The 21,575-nt window shown below is 44.9% G+C and overlaps 1 protein-coding gene across 9 annotated transcripts in view; it reads right to left on the bottom strand.

Moving 5' to 3' along the window:
* LOC105494781 (poly(A) binding protein cytoplasmic 4) overlaps window positions 1-21,575 on the bottom strand; it is a 50,936-nt gene that overhangs the window by 7,337 nt on the left and 22,024 nt on the right. For 7 of the 9 annotated variants that reach the window (XM_071095617.1, XM_071095625.1, XM_024796910.2 and 4 more), the window contains 4 exons: window positions 21,163-21,206; window positions 15,383-15,535; window positions 12,327-12,411; window positions 8,316-8,500 (listed from right to left, as the gene is read on the bottom strand). The gene's annotated coding sequence lies outside the window, so the exon portion shown is untranslated. Of the gene's footprint in view, window positions 1-8,315; window positions 8,501-12,326; window positions 12,451-15,382; window positions 15,536-21,162; window positions 21,207-21,575 lie in introns of all 9 variants that reach the window. The other 2 variants (XM_024796911.2, XM_011763601.3) reach the window with 2 other exon arrangements.

The raw sequence follows: 21,575 nt of genomic DNA, 5'->3' as shown, positions 1-21,575 counted from the left end.
GGGCCAGGGCAATAGGCTTCTCCTTTCCCCACCAACCTCACCCTGGTGGATTCTCAACATCAAGACTTGATTTAGCCAGCACTTTGGGAGGCTGAGGTGGGTGGATCACCTAAGGTTCAAGACCAGCCTGGCCAACATGGCAAAACCCCCATCTCTACTGAAAATATAAAAATTAGTTGGGCATGGTGGCGGGTGCCTGTAATCCCAGCTTCTTGGGAGGCTGAGGCAGGAGAATTACTTGAACCTGGGAGGCAGAGTAGTGAGCTAAGATCATGCCATTGCACTCCAGCCTGAGTGACAAGAGCAAAACTCCGTCTCAAAAAAAAAAAAAAAAAAAAGACCTGATTCAGATAGAGCTCCTAGGATATGTCATGGGAGCCAGTGGGGAGCCCTGGGGGAGGTTTTTGGAGACTGATAGGACTCAGCTTCAACACCTGAAGGAGGCCATGAGGTGGCCTGGCTGGCCCAAAACTGGTGCAGGGTGAGAGGCCATCCTAGCACAGGCTGCGCACCATGACACCACACTGCAGTTTCCAGGTAGGCCTGGGGTTGGGAGGAGGAAGTAGAAGCCACCCCTGGCTCGTTTCTCCCCAGCACCAAGCACATCCGCTGACTAAAGAAGGGCCCTGGGTGCTCCTCAGTAATACAGTTCTGTCGGTTAAGGGAGTACCTAGTGAGTGCCAGGCCAGTGAGACTGATGACAGATGCCCATCAGGCACAGGACCAGCTGGTGTGACAGCAGGAATGGTAACCAACCAGAAAGAGAAGACAGAGGCACTTTTACATGGCTTTCACTTCTACTGCCCCACAATGGGCTGACGAGGGCATCTCCTAAGGGACTTGGCCTAAGGCAGAAGAGCAGCAGCAGAGATGCTATGGCCTGTCCCAGCAGCAATCTCTGAAAACACCTGGCTGGCAGGCAGCAGTATAAGAACTGGGATTTATTTTAGCAAACCAAACAGAACAAAACATCCAGGAGCCACACTGGTAGGCCCACAGCAGACCCAGCAGCAAAAGCCGGGAAAAGTGGTGGTTGGTGAAGGAGCACCTGTGCTGGCTCCTGGGCCCACAGCTGCACTTGGGAACAGTCCAAGCTGTGCCTACAGAGATGCTCCAAGCTGACCCTAAGGCAGGCCTCAGGACACAAATGCTGCTAGCTTCAAACAGGGCACCCTCGGTGCTGCCTCCTCTGAGGCTGGCAGCTCCCTCCTGGATGTGCAGGGGCAAGAGCAGAGTGGAGAGCAGAGAGAGTGCCACACGTACTCCCCACAGTTGCCAATGATCACCTCTGCCTTGGCTTCCCATCCTTGCCTTTGCAGACGGAACAGAAGAGGGGACACTCAGGGGAGTGAAAGAGCAGAATAAAGACAGACTTTAGGGACATCCACCCCTACCTGCCCCCTGGGGACACTGGCCCTAACAGTGGTGGAGCTCACCATCTAGTGAAATAGAGTCACCTAAAAAAGATGTGGATTCATCTCATCTCAGGAATGCAAAGTTGGTTTAACATCTAAAAATCAATCAGTGTAACAGACAATTATCAATAGTATAAGGGACAAAACCCACATAATCATCTCAGATACAGAAAAAGCAGTAGACAAAATCCAATACCTTTGTATAATGAAAACTCAATAAACCAGGAATGGAAAGGGGAACTTTCTCAATCTGATAAAAGGTATCAACAGAAAACGACATGGCGAAAGACAAGATGCTTTCCCCCTAAGTTCAGGAACAAGATGAGGATATCTGTCCTTGACATTTCTATTCAACATTGCACTGAAGGTTCTAGCCAGGGTAATTAGGTGAAAAAAATGAAATGAAAGGCATCTAATCAGCAAGGAAAATGTAAAGCTATTTCTATTTGCAGATGACACACTCTTGCATATAGAAAATCCTAAAAAATCCACAAAAAAATTATTAGAACTAATAAACAAGCTTAGCAATGTTGCAGAATACACAATCAATATACAATTGATTATATATATTTTTGTAGAGACAAGGTCTAATTACGTTGCCTCAGGCTGGTCTCAAACTCCTGGACTCAAGTGATTTTCCCATCTCAGTCTCCCAACGTGCTGGGATTACGAGTGTGAACCACCATGCCTGGCCTGTTTTGTGGTTTTCAAAGTATAAGCTGTATACATCTCTTAAACTTATGCCTAAATATTTTACTCTTTTTTATGCTATCATAAGTATAATTGTTTTTCTTTTTATTCTGTTTTCAGGTTGTTCATTGCTAATGTATAGAAATATAATTGCTATATATATGGCCAGGTGTGGTGGCTCACGCCTGTAATCCCAGCACTTTGGGAGGCCAAGGTGGGCAGATCACAAAGTCAGGAGATCGAGACCATCCTGGCTAATGCAGTGAAACCCCGTCTCCACTAAAAATACAAAAAATTAGCCAGGCATGGTGGCGGGCACCTGTAGTCCCAGCTATTCAGGAGGCTGAGGCAGGAGAATGGCGTAAACCCGGGAGGCAGAGCTTGCAGTGAGCCGAGATGGTGCCACTGCACTCCAGCCTGGGTGACATTGTGAGATTCTGTCTCAAAAAAAAAAAGAAGTATAATATATATATATATCTTTTTTTTCTTTAGAAGGGTCTTGCTCTGTTATCCAGGCTGGAGTACAGTGGTGCAGTCACAGCTGTCTATAAAAAAATTTAAAAATTAGCCAGGTGTGGTGGTGTGTGCCTATAGTTCCAGCTGGTTGTAAAGCTGAAACATAAGGACCACTTGAGTACAGGAGTTCAAGACCGTGGTGAGCTGTGATTGCACCACTGCACTCCAGCCTGGGCAACAGAGTGAGACCCTGTCTAAAAAAAAAAAAAAAAGAATGAGACAAACTATTTGCAAATTATACATCTGATAAGAGACTTGTATCTAGAATATTTAAAGAATTCTCACTCGCTAGGCATGATGGCTCACACCTATAATTCCAGCATTTTGGGAGGACAAGATGGGAGGATTGCTTCAGCCCTGGAGCTCGAGATCAGCCTGGATAACATAGCAAGATCCCATCCCAATTAAAAAAAAAAGAAAAAGAAAACCACACAACATTACTGAAAAACACTGAAGAAGACCTAAACAAATGAAAAGATATCCTGCGTTCATGGGATTAGAAGACTTAATATTGTTAAGATGACGATACTCCTAAATTGATCTATACATTCAGTGCAATCTGTATTAAAATCCTAGCTGGCTTTTTTTGTACAAGTTGACAAGCTTATCTCAAAATTCATAAGAAATGTAAGAGACTCAGGATAATCAAAACAATCTTGAAAGGAAAAATAAAGTTGGAGGACTAGCATTTCCGGAATTAAAAACTTACTACAAAGCTACAGAATTTAAGACACAGTAGTAATGGCCTAATGACAGACATATAGATCAACAAAATATAATTTAGAATCCAGAAGAAACCCTTACATTTATAGTCAACTATATTCACCAAGGATACCAAGACAATTAAACAGGAAAAAACTAGCCTTTTCAACAAATGGTGCTAGGACGACTGAAAATCCACCTGCAAAAGAGTAACACTGGACCACTTTCCTCACACTATACACAAAAATTAACCCCAAATGGAGCAAAGACTTGAATGTAAAAGAGAAAACCATAAAATACTTAATAGAAAATGTAGGAGTAAATCTTCATCATCACTACACCAAAAGTACAAGTGACAAAAAAAAATAAATTAGACTTTATCAAAATTAAAATATTTTGTGCTTGAAACAACGCCATCAAAAAAGTGAATAGACAACCCACAGAATGAGAGAAAAGGCCGGGTCCAGCGGCTCACACCTGTAATCCCAACACTTTGGGAGGCCGAGGTGGACGGATCATGAGGTCAGGAGATCGACACCATCCTGGCTAACACAGTGAAACCCGGTCTCTACTAAAAATTAAAAAAAATTAGCCGGGCGTGGTGGCAGGCGTCTGTAGACCCAGCGATTCGGGAGGCTGAGGCAGGAGAATGGCATGAACCTGGGAGGCGGAGCTTGCAGTGAGCCCAGATCGCGCCACTATACTCCAGCCTGAGCGACAGAGCGAGACTTCATCTCAAAAAAAAAAAAAAAAAAAAATTTAAAACTAGCCAGGTGTGGTGGTATGTACCTACTAGTCCCAGCTACTTGGGAGGCTGAGGCAGGAGGATCACTGGAGCTCAGGAGGTTGAGGCTGCAAGTGAGCCAAGATCACGCCACTGCACTGCAGCTTGGGAGACAGAGCAAGACTCTGCCTCAACAACAACAAAACAAACAAATAAAAAGCCTGGGTTTGCCAGGGGACTAGGGGGCATAGGATAAGGAGCTACAGCTCATTGTGGCAATAAGAAACTCCCCTCTTCATGGCTGGGCCTCTAGACTGGGTACCCCCTTCATAGGGAAACCATGTCCCATTCTACTCTTTTTGTTTGTTTTTTGAGACATGATCTCACTCTGTCATCCAGGCTGGAGTGCTGTGGCCCAATCATAGCTCACTGCAGCCTCAACCTCCCAGGATCAAGCAATCCTCCCGCCACAGCCTCTCAAGTAGCTGTGACCAGGCACACACCACCACACCCAGCTAATTTTGTATTTTTTGTAGAGATGGGGTTTTGCCATGTTGCCCAGGCTGGTGTCAAACTCCAGGGCTCAAGCAATCTGCCTGCCTAGGCCTAAAGTGTTGGGATTACGGGCACGAGCCACCACTCCTGGCTCCATTCCACTAGATTCCCAGAGTCAATCAGAGAGCCTGGCATATAACAGAGCAGCCTGTCAATAACTTTTCTTTTGAGATGGAATCTTGCTCTGTTGCCCAGGCTGGAGTGCAGTGGTGCGATCTTGGCTCACTGCAACCTCCGCCTCCTGGGTTCAAGCAATTCTACTGCCTCAGCCTCCCAAGTAGCTGAGATTACATGTACCTACCACCACACCTGGCTATTTTTTTTTTGTATTTTTAGCAGAGATGGGGTTTCACCATGTTGGCCAGGGTGGTTTCTAACTCCTGACTTCAGGTGATCTGCCAGCCTTGGCCTCCCAAAGTGCTGGGATTATAGGCATGAGCCACCACACCCAACCAATAGCTTTTTTAAATAAATATTCAAATATTTATTGCATGCTTGCTGTGTGCCAGACACTGTTCCAGAATACAATGGTGAACAAGAAAGCCTAAGTCCTGCCCTCATGAGGCTGACATGGGAGAAAGGGAGACAGAAAACAAATAAGTAAAATAATAAATGTATAATACAATTTCAGGTAATAAGCATAAGAAGAAAACTGAAGCTGATTAAAAAGAAGAGTGAGATGGCAGGAAAGCCTATTTTAGGGAGAGGTCAGGGTAGGCCTGTCAGCCGAGGGGACACATGTGTGGCATCTGAAGCAAGTGGGTGTGAACCATCTGGACAGTGGAGGAAGAACACTCCAGGAGAGGAAAGGGCATATGCAAAGGCCCTGAGGCAGGAGTGAGCTCAGCATGTCTGAGAAACAGTGAGATTGCCTATGGATGCAGAAGGCAAGGGGCAGCAGCACATCCTAGGGGTACAGAGAAGTGCCAGGACCCAAGTTGGGTTAGCCCTGTAGGACAGGGTCCCATGCACAGTGCAGGATGGGTCAGCAGGAGGATGATGTGATCAGATTTATGATTAAAAACAATCACTCTGACTGCCAGGTGAAGATCAGACTATGAGGGTGAAGCAACCAGGCTGGAAACAGGACTTGGTGGTCATGGTGGACGGGTGAAGAGTGCCTGGGCCAGGAGATGACTTGAAGTCAGATAGATGTGACCTGTAGGTGACACAGGAGTCCATGATGACTCCTAAGTTTCTGACCAAGCAGCTAAGTGGATGGTGGAGTCATTTACTGAAACAGAGAAAAGGGGCAGGAAGGGTGTGGAGGAGAAGGCCAAGGCCACATTTTGGACATGTGAAGTGTGAGATGCTCATGGGATATCCAGCAAAGGTGACAGGTAGGTGGTTGGACAGGAGTCTGGAACTCAGGGAGCCATCAGCATGGAGACCCATGTGGACAAACTTAATTCAGTGATTTCACTGAAAGTCCTGGGACTGGGCAGCGTGGCCCAGGGCATGGGTTCTCAGTGGTGTCATACTGCCCCCTAGGGGCTACTAGAAACTGCAGTCTATTTTTGGTGGTAATAGGGTGCTACTGGCATTAAAAGGAAGGGATCAGGGAGGGACTCTAGATGTCCTGCAGTCTCCTACCTAATGGAGAGTTATTCTAAAACCTGCACTTTCAAAAGCCCTGAATAACATTCATGTAGATAAGGAAAATCTATTTATAATGATCTGAGCCTAGAACCTAACTCTATGTTCCATATAAATCCAAGTAATTATTTTTTTGTATCAATTTTTTTCATTTCTTGTTGTTCCAAATTTTACTAAGAGATTTTTACTATTTCAAAATATCATGTTACTTTGATTCTGCCAAAACAACATACCTGAATCAATCCACACTACTAAGTGCGGCTCTAGGCAGAAGTACACATATTCAACTACTTCATGTAGTCGTGTCCAAGCATTTGAATACTGAAATGCATATTATTACAAATTATTTTCCTTTAATTTCCCTTTGTATTACAACTATGGCATAATACTGTGGGTTTTTTTGTTTGAGACAGAGTCTCACTCTATCACCCAGGCTGGAGTCCAAATGGTGCAATCTTGGCTCATTGCAACCTCCACCTCCCCAGCTCAAGCCATCCTCCCACCTCAGCCTCCTGAGTAGCTGGGACTACAGGTGTTCGCCACAATGCCTAGCTGATTTTTGTATTTTCTGTAGAGATGGGGTCTTGCCATGTTGCCCAGGCTGGTCTCAAACTCCTGGGTTCAAGCAATCCTCCCACCTCGGCCTCCCAAAGTACTGGGATTACAGGCATGAGCCACTGCACCCAGCCAATACCGTGTTTTTAATCAGGCATTCACTGGAAGGGTATAGAGCTGAGACTTCCATCTCAGCACACTAGAGCATGAGCTGTAAGAGGCAGGTGCTAGGCTAAAAGGGTGAGAACTATTAAGGTAAAGAGTGAATACAGATAAAGAAAAGCCATGGTGAGCACTGGGTCCCTCCAAAAATTGAGAGACTAGGAGGAAGAAGAGACAAGGGAAGAGACTGAGGAAGACACCATGGGGCAGAAGGTAAGAGAAGAGGGAGGCCACCATTGTCACAGGAAGGCAAGCAGGCCAGGCAGGAGAGAATGATGCAGGCAGGGGATTAGATCTGGCTGTTGGAAGACTAAACAGTTCTCTTATGATTGTTTCTATAAATAAGTGACACCATCAGTTGAGAGGGAGGTGTATGAAGCAATGCCGGAGAGCTGAGGAATGAAGAAAAGGCGTGTTTTCCAGTCAGACCATGGATGACAAGTACCTCCGGCAATCTGGGAGGACCACTGAAGATTGCTCAAGGTGCCCTTAAGACCTGAGCTCCTCAACTCAAGAGGGACCAGATAGCTCAGGGCTGTGCTTTTCTCCAGCACACTGAGTTCTGCACTAGGTAAGGAGCATGAGACAGAGGCAGCGGGCTCCTTGGCAAGAGGAAGGAGAGTGCGTCCAGCGACAGTGCGTGGGATGTGAGTGAGGCAACAGGGCAGTGTGGCGCGGGTGGATGGGCAGCGCATCTATGAGTCTAGGACATGTGCCAACCATGAAAACCCCCAAAAGGATGATGTGGTATCACATGAGGAAATCTGAATATGCACTGCAGATGAGAGAATAGTATTGTAGCAGTGTTCGTTTTCTGATTTTGAGAACTATGTCCTGGTAATATTAAAACTACCCTGTTTCTTATGAAATACAAGCTGAAGTATTTAGTGGTGGATGAACATGAACTCTCCAACTTACTCTCAAATGGCTCTAAAAAAATACACACTGTCTATAAATATATACAGAAGGAGAATAAATAGGAAATGATGTTCACCAATATAAACAACTGGTGAACCTGAGTAAATGCCAGCAAAGGTGTGTGGGGTTCATCGCAATATTCTTGTAACTCTTCCATGAGCTTGACATGACATAAAATAAAAAGTTACAAAAACAATAACAAGACACCACTGTAGGAGCAGACCCAGGCATTTATGCATCTTCCTTCCCTAATGAAAGGAGACAAATGGGAACTGAAATAAGCCAAAACAAAAAACAAAAAAGCTTTTCAAAGCCCAAAGTTAACTCCACCCTAGCAAGGCTGAACGGTCCTCCTGTGTCTGGTGGCTGGGTCTCCTCCAGACTCCCTGTTTCTCAGCCAGAACCACGGCTCATCCTTCCATCCTGCACAGCCAGCCGCCCTTGCCCAGCCTCCCTTGTCACCACAGATGAGTAGTTCCTACCTGGTCCTGTGTGTTTGAAGATAAAGTTTTCATCATCAAACTTCTTCTTGTAGATGGACTTGCCCCTGGTGCCGTTGTGGTTTGTGAAATCACTGCCCTGGCACATAAACTGGGGGATAATGCGGTGGAAGCTGCTTCCCTCGAAGCTGAGTCCTTTAAATGGCTGTGTGGGTAGTGGAAATTCTCTGGGATTGAGAAAGGGAAAGGTCTGAGGTAAGAATACCTAATCAGGCCGGGCGCGGTGGCTCAAGCCTGTAATCCCAGCACTTTGGGAGGCCGAGATGGGCGGATCACGAGGTCAGGAGATTGAGAGACGATCCCGGCTAACACGGTGAAACCCCGTCTCTACTAAAAAATACAAAAAAATAGCCGGGCGAGGTGGCGGGCGCCTGTAGTCCCAGCTACTCGGGAGGCTGAGGCAGGAGAATGGCGTAAACCCGGGAGGCGGAGCTTGCAGTGAGCTGAGATCCGGCCACTGCACTCCAGCCTGGGTGACAGAGCAAGACTCCGTCTCAAAAAAAAAAAAAAAAAAAAAAGAATACCTAATTAGATCATTAAAACTCCAGCTCTCTGTAACACGCCATCTCTACAAAAACACAAATAATTAGTTGGGTCCCAGCCATGGTGGCTCATGCCTGTAATCCCAGCACTTTGGGAGGCTGAGGTGGATGGATCGCCTGAGGTCGGGAGTTCGAGACCAGCCTGGCCAACATGGCAAAACCCCATCTCTACTAAAAATACAGAAATTAGCCAGGTGTGGTGGCGCACTCCTAGGTGACAAAGTGAGACCCAGTCTCTAAAATAAAACACACACACCCCCAAACTCCAGCTCTCCAAATCAAAAAAAGTACATAGTACCTTTATTTAAACTAAATGCTTCATTGTGGAAGTGGCACACAAATAGATTGAACAGACTAGGTGAAAAGAAGAGAAAGTCCAGAAATAGACCCAGATACGTATGAAAATTCAGTATTTCAGCTGGGCATGGTGGCTCACATCTGCAATCTCAGTACTTGGGGAGGCCAAGGCAGGAGGATTGCCTGAGCAGAGGAGTTGGAGACCAGCCTGGGCAACATGGCAAGACCTCATCTCTATTAAAATATATACATAGGCCAGGTGTGGTGGCTCAGGTCTGTAATCCCAGCACTTTGGGAGGCCGAGGCAGGTGGATCACCTGAGGTTAGGAGTTCGAGACCAGCCTGACCAATGTGGTGAAACCCTGTCTCTACTAAAAATACAGAAAATTAGCTAGGTGTGGTGGCGTGCACCTGTAATTCCAGCTACTCAGGAGGCTGAGGCAGGAGAATCACTTGAACCCAGGAGGCAGAGGCTGCAGTAAGCTGAGATCATGCCATTGCACTCCAGCCCGGGCAACAAGAGTGAAACTCTGTCTCAAAAAAAAAAAAAAAAAAAAAAAAAAAAAATATATATATATATATATATATATAGGAATTAAGTATATTAAGTATTTCATAAAGCTTGGCATCTTAAATCACTGGGTCAAAGATGGACTTTCTATAAACTGCTCTTAAGACAACTGAATAAACATTTGGACTCCCCTATCCAATTGTGCTAGGCAGCCATGACCTAAGAAGGTATATAATGACCAGGACCTCAAATCCCCACAGACAAAGGTCTAGGTCACCCCAGCAGATAAGCCATTTAGATTAGCAGAGGAGCCAGCTGAGGTAAGGATGAGAGGTATCTAAAACGGATAGTAGAGGAGGGAGGCCAGGCGCCATGGCTCACACCTGTAATCCCAGCTCTTTGGGAGGCAGAGGTGGGCAGATCACCTGAGGTCAGGAGTTCGAGACCAGCCTGGTCAACATGGTGTAACCCTGTCTCTACTAAAAATACAAAACCAGCCGGGCATCATGGCAGGCGCCTGTAATCCCAGCTACTTGGGAGGCTGAAGCAGGAGAATCACTTGAACCCGGGAGGCGGAGGTTGCAGTGAGCCAAGATCATGCCATGGCACTCCAGCCTGGGATTACTAATAGTTACATGAGTATATTTTTCAGAGACATAGCAATAAAAGTCCAAATAATTAAAATAGTTAAAAGAAATGAATGTTGCCTCTGGTAGGGCAGAAAAATGATGTTGGGTCGGGGGCAGAAGAATGTTTTATTACAGAACGATTTTCTTTAAACTATGTGTAATTATGACTTTGAGAAACATTTTTAAAAGCTAGATTACAACAAAAAAGATTATGGGTAAAAAAAGGTCTTCATGAATATTTAAGAAAAAAGGAAAACACAACTGTCAATACTAGCTACCTCTGGGAGATGGGCTGAATAGTAAGGAGACAAACTTTTAGCTTCTGATTGATACCCTTAAAAATAGTACTTTTCTGGCTGGGTGTGGTCACTCATGTCTGTAATCCCAGCATTTTGGGAGGCCGAGGTGAGAGGATCACTTGAGTCCAGTTCAAGACCAGACTGGACAACATGGCAAAACCCCACTATCTCTACAAAAAAAAAAAAAAAATACAAAAATTAGCTGGGAAACACAGTAAAACCCCCATCTGTACAAAAAAACAATAAAAAATTGGCTGGGCATGGTGGTGCATGGTGGTCCCAGCTACTTGGGAAGCTGAGCTGGGAGGATCACTTGAGCCTGGAAGGTTGAACCTGCAGTCAGCTGCAGTGAGCTGTGATCACACCACTGCACTCCAGCCTGGGCAACAGAACTAGATCCTGTCTCAAAGAAAAAAAAAAAAAATAGCATTTTTTCCAGTGAAGACACTTGGCAAGTAACTCCTTAACCAAGTCAACAAAATTAACATCGCAAACATCTGAACTGACATCATGTTCTTCCTCATACGATGCACTAACAACACTGCTTCTGTGCTGTTGCTGCCAAAACACATAACCTAAATCTAATCATGAGGAAGTACTAGACAAATACAAACTGAGAAGCACTTAAACACAACTGGCCTATTCTCTTCAAAGATGTCAAGATCAAAAAAGACAATGAAAAATTAAGAAATGGTTTCAAATAAAAGAAGACTGAAGAGACTTGACAACTAAATCAATGTGGGAATCCTTGTCAGGGAAGAAAAATTGCTAAAATTTACTATAAAGGACAATATTGGGACAAGTGATAAAATTTGAATATGGCTCATCACTCAATGTTACATTTTATAATTTTGATAGCTGTACTCTGATTATGCAAGAGAATATTCTGGTTCTTAGGAAATATATACTGAAGTATTTAGGAGTAAAGGTGCATGGTCTTCAACTTCTCAACTGAACAGGGGAAAAGCACATATACGCCTCTGTGTACAATGTATGTAAAGAAAATGACAAAGCATACAGGGCAAAAAAAGGAAATTAATGAATAGGTAAAGGATATGTAAGAGTTCCTCTAACTATGCTTTTTTTCTTTTTCTTTTTCTTTTTTTAAGACAAGGCCTTGCTCTGTTGCCCAGACTGGAGTGTGGTGGTGCAATTATGGCTCACTGCAGCCTCAACCTCCTGGGCTCAAGCAATCTTCCTGTCTCGGCCTCCCAAATAGCTGGAACTACAGGCACATCCCACTATACCCATCCAATTTTGTATTTTTTGTAGAGATGGAGTCTTTTGCTATGTTGCCCAGGCTGAGCTCAAACTCCTGGCCTCAAGTGATCCACCCACCGTGGCCTCCCAAAGTGCTGAGATTACAGGTGTGAGCCACTGCGCCTGACCCCTTGAAATATTCTTATAGAATTCTTATTCTATATATCTGTAAGTTTGAAAATATATCCAAATAAAATTACAAAAAAAAAAAACCAACAATAAAACCAAACCAGAGGATAATTAAAACTGTTATATTTTTAGTTGCCTATTCTTTCTAATGGCTCTAAGCCTTTATAGAGCTTCAACAATGCCTGCTGTGCCTCATGTTACTAAATGCTGGGATCTGAGATGCCTCAGATGGAAATAGTGTTAAGGGCCCAGGACTCCAGGTAGCTTCCTCCCCATCTTGCTCAGCCACCAGTGTCCCGCCATCCTGACCATGGCATCCTGCTCACCTGCTGTCATGGGCACGACATCGGAACGCAGGAGCATTTGGATGCAGCCAGCCGGTTTGTTCCCAATCTTGATGTCCATGTACACCTGAGGATTTGACCAGGCCTTTTTAGCAGTGGGCTCTCCCTAGGTGCAGAAGAAATTGCTAGAGAGCTCCCTGATGCCCCAGGTAGGAGTGCGAGTATTCTACACACCCACCCAGAACACAACTCCAGTGAGTAGGCTGCAGCAAGTGCTGACAAGGAAGGCCTTGGGCCCTGACAGGGCTGCAGGAGACAGGAACCACAGCCGTAGCACCCAGCTGGATGCCCAGTGACAGGAGACCTCAGCGCCGTCTAACCTGAGGCCCATACACAGGCATGTTATCTCATCGCGCTCACCCTCAGAAGCATCAGTTTCCTCCTCCTGCCCCACAGTCACAGAACAGCGCTTTTCTGCCCATGATCCACAGCTCTCAACATCTTCAAATGCTAGTTCCAGTCTACCCACTGTCTTCCAATTAAACAAAACCACCCATGTGCCACCCCCTTCTCCCTCTATACTTGGCTCTGTACATACACTGGCTGGCTACATGGAAGCAAGCGGGCAGCCCTCTTGCTCAGGCCTAAGTTTGCAGAGACAGTGGAGGATGCTGCCCCTTTTTGCTTTGTGCTCCAAGACAAGACTGGATAGAGGATAAATACAACACTCAATGCAAACCCTCCAATTTGTGTAATAGAGAAAACTCTATTTTTTTGTTTGTTTTTTCAGATAGAGTCTCACTCTGTCACCCAGACTGGAGTGCAGTGGCACGATCTCAGCTCACTGCAACCTCCACCTCCTGGGTTCAAGTGATTCTCCTGCCTCAGCCTCCTGAGTAGCTGGGATCACAGGCGCGTGCCACCATGCCCGGCTAATTTTTGTATTTTTAGTAGAGATGCGTTTCACCATGTTGGTCAGGCTGGTCTCAAACTCCTGACCTCGTGATCTGCCCACCTTGGCCTCACAAAATGCTGGGATTACAGGTGTGAGCTACCACGCCCAGCCAACTCTATTGTTTTTTTGGATTAACAGTTCAACATAGAGGTATTGAGCTATCAGGCCAAGTACTGGGATTCTTAAATAAATAGATATAGTTGGGTGTGGTGGCTCACTCTGTAATCCCAGCACTTTGGGAGGCCAAGGCAAGAGGACTGCTTGAGCCCAGGAGTTCTGAGACCAATCTGGGCAACACAGTGAGACCCTGTGTCTACAAAATAAAAAATGAAAAATTTAGCTGGGTATGGTGGTGTGCCTGTAGTTCCAGTTACTTGGGAGGCTGGGGCAGGAAGATCACTTGAGCCTGGAAGGTCAAGGCTGCAGTGAGCTGTGATGGTACCACTGTACTCCAGCCTGGGTAACAAAGCAAGACCCTGACTCAAAAAATAAAAAACAAATAGATAGGCAGTTAGATAGATATGGCCCCTGCCCTTGAGGAACTGGCTAGCTAGCTGGGGAGGGATACCCACAATGTAAGAGGCACACAGATCCTGGAGCTCTACAGCCTTAGTTCAGACCTCAGTTCCACCATTATGAACTGTATAACACTGAACAAGGTACTGACCTCACTGTGCCCCAGCTTCCTCACCTAGAACTGGGAATAATAATAGTACTTATCTCAAATAATTGTAATTAGGATTAAATATTAGTAGAGCACTTAGAACAGTGCCTAGCATAGAGCAAGCAATATTTAGACATTTGTTAAATAAGTAATTTCAATATAATGCAGTCACATTTCTATATAATCACATTTACATATAATGCCAGGACAGAGGGTGCCACAGGAACCCAGAGGCCACGGGAGCCCAGAGTGATACTTGCCTCACTCACTGGAGGATTAAGAAAAGCTTCCTGGAGAAGGCAGTAAATGGGCTGTGCTATGAGAAATAAGCAGGCATTAGCCACATAAAATAAGTGGGAAAGGATACTGCAGGCAGAGGAATGACTTACACCAAAACATAGAGATTTACAGGTATCTACAAACTCTAGTTTCCTGGTATATAAAATGGGGATAAAATATGGAGACATAAGCAGGAATCAGAACATACAGAGGCGTTCTGTCCCTTTTGATGAGGGCTGGGCTCAATCCTATAAATCAAGGGAGTCCCTAGAATGCTTGAGGAGAGTGATATAGTCAGATCTGCCCTTTAGAAAGCTTCCTGTGGCTGCTAAGGATAGGAGGAAAGCAGGCCTGGAGCAGGGAGACCAGTTAAGAAGCTACTCCAATTATTCACAGGAGAGAGCATAAGGCCTCAGCCAAGACAACAGTGGCAGAAGAAAACTGGAGAGGAGAAATGCAAGATTTAAAAGATAAAATTAGCAGGGTATGGCAATGCATTAGGTATGAAATATAGTGAGGGATCTAAGCTGGCACCAAGGAATCTGGTTTGGGTGTGACTATGCTGAAGATGGCAAAGTGAACTAAGATTAGGCATAAAAAAAGACCAGAAAGGTGATGAAACCCATTTGGGATATGCTTTATTTATGGTGCCTATAAGACATCCAGACAGAAATAGGTGAAAGGTCAGGGCTAGGGATAGAGATCAGAATATCATTCGGCCAATGAAAGATCATTATAACCTTAGGAGACAGAAGTGGCTGACATGGTACAAGGATAATGTGGAGAGAGGAGCTGAGGGCTGAGGAAGGAATTCAGGGAAATATCACTGCTCAAAGGGTGGACAGAGGAGGAGGAGCCCGTAAATTATCCTGGGAAGCAACAGTCAGGATGGCCTGATGGAAAAGCAGGAGCAAGTGACAGGGCAGGGAGAGCCTTGCGGCTGTGTACTGACTGAGGGGAACGGGCCCCTACATGATTCTGCCCCCTTGGAATCAGGGCAAGAACAGGAAGACAGCGAGCCTGCTGCCAAAGACTAGGAGGACAGTGGACGCTGGTGATGCAGAATACTCACTATCCTTTCTCATCTCAGATATCCACCTTGCTCAGTAGCAATCACAAATACCTGAGCCCACATAAGATATTTCTCACCTAGATAAGAAACCCAAAACTTCTCCTTTAAATTCACCCAGCACCACTCACCTCAGAAATTCCCTATGTGGCAAATAGCAGCCTCTCCTCTGGAAGCATGAACTTTCATTCTCCCTCCTGGCTTTCTGCTTTGGGAGGTCTCAACCATCTTCCTCTTTATCCTCTTCCCAGCAAACTTCTCCACCCAGTCTTCATCTGACCAAACTGAAAGGAAGGAATCAAATGAATGTTAAGAAATTCAAGCCATCAGCCAATAGCTAATTAGCTATGTCCAGTTCTTCACTGCTTTAGTCAGCAAAGTGGAGTCACTATGTAGGATTTCACAGTCAGAAGTTCCCTCTTAGGAACTCTCCAAAACAAGAAAAGTTATCACTGGGAAGTGTCAGGCCCTAAGTCCAGCTCTTAACAGAAGTGAATAAGGAGGAGGAACTAAGTCAAGCCAAAAGGAATGTCCCAGCCTGTGTCAAGGCTGATATGGCATAGTCTACGTCTATGTCCAAAAGTTAGACTTTTACGTGGAGCAGTGCCTCCAGCTTTGCTGGGAATCTCAAACTGGTTATTTCTATGGAGGTGCTACATTCTCTTCTCCACTATAAACCACTCTACTTATGTTCATACCATCACTACAAGAGGAAGTAGGACTGGGATAAAAATGCAGCCAAGGGCCAGGCGCGGTGGCTCACGCCTATAATCTCAACACTTTGGGAGGTTGAGGTGGGTGGGTCATTTGAGGCCAGTGTTTGAGACCAGTGTGGAAACATGGTGAAACCCCATCTCTACTAAAAATACCAAAATTAGTCAGGCGTGGTGGCACATGCCTGTAATCCCAGCTACTTGGGAGGCTGAGGCATAAGACTTGCTTGAACCTGGAAGGCAGAGACTGCAGTGAGCTGTGATGGCACCACTGCACTCCAGCCTGGGCGACAGAATGAGACTATCTCAAAAAAAAAAAAAAAAAAAAAAAAAAAGCAGCCAAGGCCACAAGGCCAAAGTTGTGGAGTTGTGGACATGACAGGGAATCTGTGAGTTGCTCCCACTCGCCTGGTCTGGAAGAGCTTTCCTTAACTCTCATTGGTTTGGCCAGATTGACAGAAATTGTCCACCCAAAGAGCTCAGATTCATTCTGAAAAGACTGAAATACAACTCAGCTGCTTAAATCTGTTGGGTTAAAAGAGTACCTGACAGTCTTCCATTTACCTCCCAGGAGCCTGAGACTTGCTTGTGATTCCAAGCCTGCAAGCCTGCACCCCATAAGCAGGCTAAGCACAAAACTAACCACTAGAATGCCCTTGAGCCACCATGCACTTCCTTTCTTTAATACCAACAAACAGGAAGGTCTGTGCTGGCAAGATCTTTGGATTTGAGCTCAGGACTCTGAAACTATGAGGGTAAAATGTAGTTACCAAGTACTTGAGTCCACCTTAGAAAGTCAAGATCAGCTTTGACCTGGAGAAAAACTGGTATTGTTGACCACTGAGGGGCATGTTTGATGAAGGCGTAACAAAGAACATGGAATGAAGTGTAGGAATATTTCATTAGCCAAGAACAATTGATACTTCAAAAGAAGTTTGTTTTGGGCCTTTTCATGAGAACGAAAAGTTATATGAAAAAGAGATTCTTTAATTTAGTAAGACTGAGGTTATAATTATAGCTATGTCCTTTGTTCTTAGAAAAAAGATGGATCAGGTACTAATTTTATTCCCAGTAATTTAAAAAAAACGGAATGCTAGCATTAAATGACATCCTTGTTTCATATTTAGTCATGAATATCGATCATAAAAATAAAAAGCAGGGGCGGGCAGCATTTAAGGGTTTTGTGGTAGGCAGAATGGCTCTCCAAAGATGTCCACAGTCTATTTCTCAGAACCCCCTATGAGTATGTTATGTTATATGACAGGAAAGAATTAAGGTTGCAGATATAATTAAGTTTGCTAGCTAACCTTAAAATAATTACCCGGGATTATTCAGATGGACCCAATGTAATCACAAGAGTCATCTAAATATGGAAAAGAGAAGTAGACAGCTTCAAAGTGATGCAGTGTGAGAAAGATTTGAGAGGCCATTGCTAGCTTTGAAGTGGAAGGGGCCAAGAGCCAAAAAATGTGGGTAGCCTCTAGAAGCTGGGAAAGGCAAGGAAACAGATTCTCCTTGGGGCCCCCAGAAGCAACAGAGCCCTGACAACAGCTTGATGTTAGCCCAGTGAGACTCCTTTTGGATTTCTGACCTCTAAAAGTGTAAGATAAACTTGTCTTGTTTTAAGCCACTAAATTTGTAGTAATTTGTTACAGTGGCAATAGGAATTAAAATCATTTTCTTTTCTTAAAATATTATTATTTGGCCAGGCATGGTGGCTCACACCTATAATCCCAGCACCTTGGGAGGCCGAGGCAGGAGGATCACCTGAGGTCAGGAGTTCGAGAGCAGCCTGGCCAACATGGTAAAACCCCATCTCTACTAAAAATACAAAAATTAGCCAGGCATGGTGGCATGCTCCTGTAATTCCAGCTACCCAGGAGGTTGAGGCAGGGGAGTCGCTGGAACCCAGGAGGCAGAGGCTGCAGCAAGCCAAGAGTGTGCCACTGCACTCCAGCCTGGATGACAGAGCAAGACTCTGTCTCAAAAACAAACAAACAAAAGAAAATTATTATTATTTTGTAGAAACAGGGCCTCACTATTGCCTAGGTTGGGTCTTGAACTCCTGGCCTCAAGCAATCCTCCTGCCTCCATCTCCCAAAGTGCTGAGATTATGTGAGCCACCATACCTAGCCTCAAATAATTTTCTTTTGAAGCACTCAATTTGTCACAATCCTTGCAGATTTTATCTTCTTCAGGTGTTAATTGGTTTAAGAGAACCTAACTCTTCAATGGCTCTTTCTGACTACAGCTAATCACAGCAGTTCTCCATAATCACTTTCATATACTACGTGAAACGCTGCTCTTACATAAGATTCACAGACTGACCCTGCAGGCTGGGTGTGGTGGCTCATGTCTGTAATCCTGGCACTTTGGGAGGCTGAGGCTGGCAGATCACTTGAAATCAAGAGTTCAGGACCAGCCTGGCCAACATGGTGAAACCCTGTCTCTACTAAAAAGACAAAAATTAGCTGGGCATAGTGGTGTGCGCCTGTAATCCCAGCTACTTGGGAGGCTGAGGCAGGAAAATCACTTGAATCCAGAAGGCAGAGGCTGCAGTGAGCCAAGATTGCACCAATGCACTCCAGCCTGAGCAAAAGAGTGAAACTGTCAAAAAATAAAAAATAAAAATAAAAAAAAATTGACCTTGCAATCACGTTACATTTTATTTGCAGTACATTGTTCTAGCCTAGGGATTAGCAAATTTTCTGAAAAGGGCTAGATAGTAAATATTTTTGGTTTTGTAGGCTACATACAGCCTCTCCTGCATATTGGGCCTTTTTCCCCTACACCCTTTAAAAGACAACAATTATTTAGCTCAAAGGACACAAAAAACAGACTGTGGCACTTTGAGAGCCTAAGGCTGTAGATCGCTTGAGCTCAGGAGTTCAAGACCAGCTTGGGCAACATGGCAAAATCCCGTCTCTAAATACTAAAATTAGCTGGGCGTGGTAGCACACACCTGTAGTCCCAGCTACTTGGGAGGCAGAGGTGGGAGGATTGCTTGAGCCCAGGAGGTGGAGGTTGTAGTGAGTCAAGATTGTGCTACTGCATTCCACTCCAGCCTGGGTAATACAGCGAGACTGTGTCTCAAAAAAAAGAAAAAAGACCAAAACCAAACTGTGGGATGCTTTGGACCACAGGCTGTAGTTTGCTGCAAAATGGTCAAGAGGTTGGCCAACAAAGGTGGTTGGTATTCAACAAATGTGAAATGAGAAAGATGTCTGGTTAAGAATTAATTTTAGGACAGATGTGGTGGCTCACACTTGTAATCCCAGCACTTTGGGAGGCCGAGCCGGGAGGGTCACTTGAGGTCAGAAGTTCAAGACCAGACTGGCTAACACGGTAATACCCCATCTCTATTAAAATACAAAAATTAGCTGGGTGTGGTGGCACGTGTCTGTAATCCCAGCTATTCAGGAGTATCACGTGAACTCGGGAGGCAGAGGTTGCAGTGAGCTGAGACTGCACCACTGCGCGCCAGCCTGGACGATAGAGCAGGCTCAGTCTCGGGGAGAAAAAAAAAAAAAGAAGAATTAATTTTATAGGTAGCTAGTTCATACTGAATTCTTTCAAATAATGATGACCTGTGCTTGCTACAGAACTTTGAAACTACGGAAATTGGAAACACAATAGGTACATGAGCATTCCCTATACCAAAAAGTACCACCAAATAACAGCTTCAGTAAAAAACAAAGATTGTCAGCCATACCATGTTGTTGATCGCTTCTGCAACATCCTACCAAAAGTAAACAATGAAAAAGTTCATGCCTATAGTTCAACTCTTCTTTTTTTTTTTTTTTTTTGAGACGGAGTCTAGCTCTGTTGCCCAGGCTGGAGTGCAGTGGCCAGATCTCAGCTCACTGCAAGCTCCGCCTCCTGGGTTTACTCCATTCTCCTGCCTCAGCCTCCCGAGTAGCTGGGACTACAGGCGCCTGCCACCTCGCCCGGCTAGTTTTTTGTATTTTTTAGTAGAGACAGGGTTTCACCGTGTTAACCAGGATGGTCTCGATCTCCTGACCTTGTGATCCGCCCGTCTCGGCCTCCCAAAGTGCTGGGATTACAGGCTTGAGCCACCGCGCCCGGCCTAGTTCAACTCTTCTTACAGTGTTCAAATAAAAACTCAGTAGCACAAGCACACAAAACAAGACACAATCTCCCCTCCTACTTGCCTAGACTGTATTTTACTAAGAGTGTGTATTGCCTGTTAGAGCTGGTATGGATGGGTGCCCAGTTGATGGAGACAGAGAATACACACAGTAAAACAGGAATGAGTGATGCCAGGCCAGAGGGCTCAGGCCTCTCCAAGACCTATCTTCTATACTCTGAATACAGGAGGGGAACTTTGAGCCAGGCCTAGTGGGCCATCCTTCAACCAGAACTTCCTGTTTCTCTGCAAAAGCCACTACCAAGCCACTACAGTGGCTTGAATAGTGTCGCCCAAAATTCATATGGACCTAAACCTCAGAATCGGACCTTATTTAGAAATAGGGTCTTTTGGGTGGTGGGCTGGGTGCAGTAGCTCACATGTAATCTCAGTGCTTTGGGGAACTGAAGTGGGAGGATGACTTGAGGCTAGGAGTTGAAGATGAGCCTGAACAATATAGTGAGACCCCCATTTCTGTAAAAATTTTAAAAATTAGGCAGGCATGGTGGTATGCACCTACAGTCCTAGCTACTTGGGAGGCTGAGGTAGCAGGATCATTTGAACCCAGGAGTTAGAGGAAGCAGTGAGCTATAATCACACCACTGCACTCCAGCTTGGGTGACAGTGAGATCTGGCCTCAAAAAAAAAAAAAAAAAAAAAAAAAGAGGTGGGGCCTGACTGGTATCTTTATAAGAGAAGACAGAAACACATACAAGGAAGAAAGCCATGTGAAGACAGGGGCAGAGACTAGAGTGATACTACAAGCCAAGGAATTGTGAGGAGCCACTAGAAGCCAGGAAAGCAAGTGAAAAGTCTTCCTGAGAGCCTTCAGAGGGAGCATGGCCCTGCCAACACCTTGATTTTAGACTTCTAGTCTCCAGAATTGTGAGATAATAAATTTGTTGTTTTAAGCCACCCAAATTTGTTACAACAATTTGTAATTTGTTACAACAGCCAAAGGAAACTACCACATCCATCCAAACAGACTGACACCTTTGGTAATCAATGACAAGAGTGACACTAGTAAAACATTAAAAGGAAAACTTCTTACCTCTGCCAACACAAATTCAACAAAAGAGAATCCTTGGTGCTTTTCTGCAAAAGCAGAAATGGGTTGTTAATATGTGAGCAATAGGAGGAAACATGCCATATCCAGATGTCATTTATAAAATGAAAAAAAAATTTTTAGATTTTTCCTGGTTTCTTCAGCAATGCATCCAGAAATATTAGTCATTTCATTCTAAATAAATATACATAAACAATGAACTAATTTTAAACTTTGTACAATTCAAGCTGACCGCAGTGGCTCACATCTGTAATCCCAGCACTTTGGGAGGCCGAGGCAGGCAGATCACCTGAGGTCAGGAGTTTGAGACCAGCCTGGCCAACATGGTAAAACCCTGTCACTACTAAAAATACAAAAATTAGCTGGGTGCAATGGCGCAGGCCTGTAGCCCTAGCTAC

Source organism: Macaca nemestrina, chromosome 1 (genome assembly GCF_043159975.1).
Source record: "Macaca nemestrina isolate mMacNem1 chromosome 1, mMacNem.hap1, whole genome shotgun sequence".
In the NCBI taxonomy this organism is placed as follows: Eukaryota; Metazoa; Chordata; class Mammalia; order Primates; family Cercopithecidae; genus Macaca; species Macaca nemestrina.
This window is presented reverse-complemented; position numbering and strand designations above follow the sequence as displayed.